Source organism: Sapajus apella, unplaced genomic scaffold (genome assembly GCF_009761245.1).
Source record: "Sapajus apella isolate SASKATOON/1434 unplaced genomic scaffold, GSC_monkey_1.0 scaffold34, whole genome shotgun sequence".
Lineage (NCBI taxonomy): Eukaryota > Metazoa > Chordata > Mammalia > Primates > Cebidae > Sapajus > Sapajus apella.
Window position 1 is genome coordinate 3,233,551 of NW_022436974.1, and position 6,000 is coordinate 3,239,550.

A 6,000-nucleotide genomic window follows, 5' to 3' on the forward strand; every position below is an offset into this window, starting at 1 on the left:
GCGGCTATAAGAATGATATAAAGTACATCTCTACTCCCTTCATAAAATGTTTAAATATATAATTATACTTTCCTAGTCGATGGTTATGAAAGAGAATTTTTGATCATTCATATAAATGAAATATTCCTTGCCTAAAATGCAGTTGCTTATTTGGATACTGTTCAGTTTAGTCACTTTACCTTTAATTGGCTCCATAGTTTCTAGTAAAGATGCTAACTATAACAATGTTTTACATAGAAAACTCACAAAATGTATTGGCTCCTTGCTTTTTATCATGATCTCCACTCTATGCAACTGAGCGTGAGAAATATTTTGAAACATGACTGGCATAAGAGAAAATATGGGAGTCCTGTCAGATCTGTTATGACAAGGTCATTTGTGAAAGAAAATATATAAAAAGTGGTAGCCACTGGGCAACAAGTTATTTAGGTCATTATGAGTTTTTATGAACCAATTAGAAAAAAAAGAAAAAAAAAAAATCAACCTTACACCTGTTGTTGTAATGAAAATTTTTTTTGAAACTTTTTTTTTTTTTTTTTTTGAGACGGAGTTTCGCTCTTGTTACCCAGGCTGGAGTGCAATGGCGCGATCTCGGCTCACCGCAACCTCGGTCTCCTGGGTTCAGGCAATTCTCCTGCCTCAGCCTCCTGAGTCAGGCATGCGCCACCATGCCCAGCTAATTTTTTGTAGTTTTAGTAGAGACGGGGTTTTACCATGTTGACCAGGATGGTCTTGATCTCTTGACCTCGTGATCCACCCGCCTCGGCCTCCCAAAGTGCTGGGATTAGAGGCTTGAGCCACCGCGCCCGGCGAAACTTTTAAAAATGGCAGTGATCACAAGAAATTCTAGCTTAAGAAACACGTGGGAAATGAATATGACTGTAATTTCTAAAGATTCTCATGAATGATAGATCTCACACTATTTTATATTAGATTACAAACGGTAAATCCATTTTTTTATCTCCATAAAACAATCTTGATTTATTTTTCATAATTACTTTGTGGCCTCTCTGAAAAGTTCCAGCTCCCTGTGCTGGAGAAAAGAGAAACTACCATACTTTGAATAGCTTTGCAACTCTTATGAGCTTATGTTTGAGGAGGTTACAATGTCAAAAATATAATATGCAGTACTCTGGAATATAAAACTAAAGCCTGTGTTTTAACTTATGGAGATTAGTAGGCATAAAATCATCTACAATTAGCTTATGCAAATATTTATAGTAGGTAAAAAACAACTAAAGTTACAGTCTTATGGCAAGTTTTTAAGATTCAACTTAATACTTCAAAATAATAATTGATGAAAGAAATCAATTGTAAAACCAATTTTCTAAAAAAGTGAACATATATAACATTTTCATTTACAAACTGCTTTTATTTCCACTGTATTAAAACACTATATTTTGTGTCATTCATTTTAAATAAAATAATTAACTAAAAACTGTTTACGTGTCAGGGAAAAAACATAAACTAATAATATTGTATTTATTAGAATCCTTCTAACAATAGACATCTGAATATCCAAAAATCATAAAACAGGATTACTTACTTGAATAGGTAGGGAGATGGAACATAGTTTATAATAGTTTTTCATCTTAAATCTTAACCATTAGGAGTTTTATATACTTCATTACTTTTTAAAATGTACCAGCCTCTAATGTGAAGTTATTGATCACAAATGCTCAGAAAATAGACCTCTGCAGTGATTCTACTGCTTTGAGCTTCCGACCAGTCTGTTTCCTGCTATAAAGTGTTAAGAAGTTCATGTAACATATTAGCACAGCCTTACAACTCTGTTCTTATGTCTTGTCAGGAACACATGGCTGTCTTACTTTATGCGTGGATTTTCAGAAAGAAGAAATAGATGAATAACATCAACTCTTGAAGTCAGAATTTCAAGAGAACAGACTACATGAATGTATGAGTTTATTTAAAGCAGAAGAAATAAATTTTCAACAACTTAGTAAAATATTTAAAACACATTTTAAAAAGAAAGTTCAAAGACAATCGGTAATCAAGATATGTGAGAAAGAATGGATTCAGCAAATTACAAAATTTTAAATATCTGAGGCTCAGAAAATTCTGGATTAGTTTTTGACCAATGAAGGAGACACTAAGCTCTATTATAACTTTGTTTTACCCAATCAAACTTTCTACAGTCAAATCATCTTCACGGGATTACAGCCATCTAGAGAAGTTTTCATCTTTCTACTTTTTATCTTCACAAAATATACCTTTATTTTGTCCAGAAGTAAGACAAACTCCAAAATGCCTTGGCCAGCCTATGCAGCACCCTCTGCCCTTTACTGACACCCTCTCGTCCTTATTGCTAAGTCAGGTTTGACAGACAATCGCCTTCCTACCTCTACCCTGAAAGTGGTCAAGATTTTCTCAACTGTGACGTAAAAGAGACAGTTAAAGAAATACATATTAGCCAAACCTGGTACATTTCTAACAGGTAGTTTTACTTAATTGGACACCTAAGATTGAAGTAAATTTTCACAAGCAATTAATTTTAGCGATTCATCTTACATAAACATATTCTATGTATACATTCATGATCTGATTTCAGTTTGGCTCCCTAACTAAGAATTGTTTCAGACCACCTAATAGTTGAAGTACTACTGTTCACCTTGGCAAACATTCAGGTATTTGATCTATTCATTTAAAAATTCCACAACTGTGGCTTTTCTGATGTATTTCTAAAAGCAACCTGGTATACACGTGCCTCACAACTTACACACAAAGCCTGGCATTTAGTTAATCTAGGGAGTTACATTTTTATCTAACTTCTAAGAATCTAACTTTCTGTTTAGTTGTCTATGGAATCAGAAAAATTAAAATTAGCAGTTTTTCTCTTCCTTTCTCAATTTTCAGAAGTTTTAAATAATTTAAAGGATACACCAAATCTTAAGCAAAAACACTGGCACTGTACTAACCATTTCACTGACTTTCTATTTTCAGATAGGCTTTAATATTATTTCCTCACACCCCAGCTAATTATTTTTCAAATTCTGTTCTTTATATTGCATTTTCCTTTTTGTAACTTTAACTCTGAATTGTTTGCTTTTTCTCCCTTTAATACACAGGTGTTCTTTGTGTGTAATATCTTTAATTTGTTATCATTAGTTTTATATGGCATAGTCTTAGTCATATCTCTTTATTCAAGTCAGAGCAAACTTAACGTCTGTTAAGACTCAGTATAATAGTCCCCATACAACTTGGAATAATTTGAGCATGAAATAGAAGAATATGCAGGCAACCATGAGAATTGGCCAAAATTGACTTACTGGCATTTTCAAAAACGCTAATGACTTAATCGTTTAAAAAAGATACTTAGAGTCACAATATTAATCATAATGAACTCCTTTAAGCTCCCTGTGATGGTCATAAGTACCTCTGTAGTTCTGCTGCAATTCAACAGTAATCGATGATATCTGCATTAATTTTTAAATTTGACTATTTGTCTATATTTTTTAAATGCTAGTATTCTAAGGAATATCTACTTCTTTCATCCTTATTTCCACAGTGGATAGTAAGAATCAAAGTAGAAGTACTGAATCTCTAAATGATTTTCCCTTTTAAATTAAGAAACAAATGAATTAAATGTAGGTAAGGCATTGAACATACAACAGTTTAAAAGTTTTTTGCTTCTCACCTGCATTTCAATTACCACATGAAATTGTATTTTTCACAGGAAAAGGGTTCTAAGATTTAAAAGTAATATAATTAAAATATTCAGTGGATTCTAGTTCTTTCGCAAACAAATTTAGTTGAAACAACTCATCATTCAGGTCATCAGAGTAATTCTCAGCTTATAGTACATCAGGTTTATATATGTGCAAATTGATATTCTCTTCCATATATCTCCATCCAAAACTCAGTAAGGATGTCTGAACATCATGTTTTAATCTATCACAATCCTATACAACCTTTAGAATGAAGCTCAGCATAATCCAAGATACAGTTTTTCTATGTCTCACGAACTTTGTAGAACTCCACTTATAGAGCATCCCTGGTGAATTTTAACAAGTTATTGCAATGGCAGATGCCTAGTTATTTAGTCTCAGAATCTCAGTGCTCAACCATAAGACATACATTCTATACCTGAGAACAACATTCTGTTTTCCGAACAGTTGGTTTCTTTTGTGGAAACAGCCTCACTTTATCTTGGCATTAATTGCCTTACAATTTACATGTAGGAATTATTTACTCTTATTTTGGGTGGCATTCGGAGATACGCAAATAGGTTATATTTACTCTTGTTCCAACTTTTTGCCATCAAATCCCAGCAGAAAATAATAGCATGTTTTCTTTCTTTCTTTCTCTTTTAAAAAAGCTTCATCTTACAGTTTTTACATTCTGGCAACATGGCAAGAAAGGATGTCTTTGCAGAAGCGAGTGTGTGGAAAATCCTAAGTGGCTGGGAGATGAAGTGCACAATCACAGAACGCAGTCACTGGCAAAGGAATGTCAGCCACTTACCAATAAGATGCCAGACTCCACTGTCCTTCCTCTGTGACTCTCAATTCCTGTCTCCCATCCTCCTGCCCGGCGGCACAGTTCAGAGAGAGCGACTCCTCGGGTCCTTCGCAGCCTGTGGCAGAGGCGAACTGCCGAGTTCTTAATCCTTCAGAGGGAATCCTCCAGCTCGCCCTGCCTCTCGCGGCAGCGGGGACCCAGGTAACGCATCCTCCCCGCCCCAGCTTTAATCGCACTTTGGCTGCCGCCTTCTCGCAGTTCCGCTCCCCCACGCCGTAGTTGGTTATATTGGGAAGTAGGTGCGGCGCCTCCTCCGGCTGGTGTGTTTGGGGCTCGCGTGTTTTCCTCCAATGCGTCCGCGCGCCCCGCGCCCCGCGCCTCTGACTGGCTGTGTCCTCCCGGGGCGGCCCCTCGCCCCTCCCCGCCCGCCGCCCGCCGCCCACGCTGTCGCCGGCGCCCGCGTCCAGCGCCTCACTGCCTCCTGCTGCAAAGGTTCATCTAGCATGTCCCCCGGCCGGACGAACGCTGTGCCTCCAGGAGGGCTCCCCGCGCTGCTCCACGCGTCTCACTAGTCACCGGCATTCTCCTTCCCTGCTAAGTGCAGAGGGCTTGCCCCGCTTCCCCTAGCGTTTCTGCTCTGCAGCCCCTCCGTATTGAACATTCATAGATTACAGAGCAAACGTGCTGGCTGGAGACGGCACGGGAGATCGGGCGAGAGTCCCTTCCTCCTCCGCTGCCGCCTCCCCGCGGGTTCCCGGAGTCCCCGGCTTACTCCTCTGACAGCTGCAGCACAGACTGACGCGCTCACTTAGGTCGGCTTCAGAGCGGACTTTTCCACTTTGCAGAATTGTCTTAAGTCCTGAATGGGAAGCACTTCTCTTTTGTTTCTGCGCTTGCGAGTTTCATCTAAAGACTATCAGGCTCTGCCTGATTTTATTTCTCTTTGATCTGGGATGTGGAGTCAGTTCTAAAAAAGCGAAGGAACGGCCTCAGACAGCAACTTTTTTTTTTTTTCCTGAATTTTTATATTACAATGGCTGTAATTGGAAAAATAACACAGGTAGTAAATCCACAGTGTGGCAGCTTTAGTGCCATTGTTCTGCCAGTCCTCCTCTCTTTTTTTTTTTTCCTCTCAGTCTTTGAGTCGTTTTCCAACTTCCGCGATTGGTCTGATGGTAATTGGGTATTTGTTAAATAAATTATATAACATTTCCTTTGCCATATATTTCCATAGAGAATGTGGTTTGCACCTGTATTTAATGGAAAGGAAATCCCACGTACTGTTTTCTATTTCTGTGTCTGTATGAGAAACTGCATGGGAGTCTGGGGTCGCACCCCGTGTCCGCTGGTGTCCGTTTTTCATGTGTGTTTGAGAGCAGCCTGACCCTGGACTGACGCTGATTCCTCTGTTCACTGCATCCCCTGATGGGGTCTGACTGGCTCTAATTGGCAAGGAGAGTACAGTGCCATGCAGCCTGTAGCTGGAAGCCGTCTACCACCAGCTCTGTGTTCCTTCTCTTG

At 38.7% G+C, this 6,000-nt stretch overlaps 1 protein-coding gene across 1 annotated transcript in view; it reads right to left on the reverse strand.

Annotated features, from left to right (window-relative positions):
- The window catches only part of CNTN5 (contactin 5), a 1,397,849-nt gene extending 1,392,965 nt beyond the window's left edge, over positions 1-4,884 (reverse strand). Inside the window, exon 1 of the mRNA XM_032295928.1 lies at positions 4,483-4,884. The gene's annotated coding sequence lies outside the window, so the exon portion shown is untranslated. The remainder of the gene's footprint in view (positions 1-4,482) is intronic.
- Between the last annotated feature and the right edge of the window lie 1,116 nt (positions 4,885-6,000).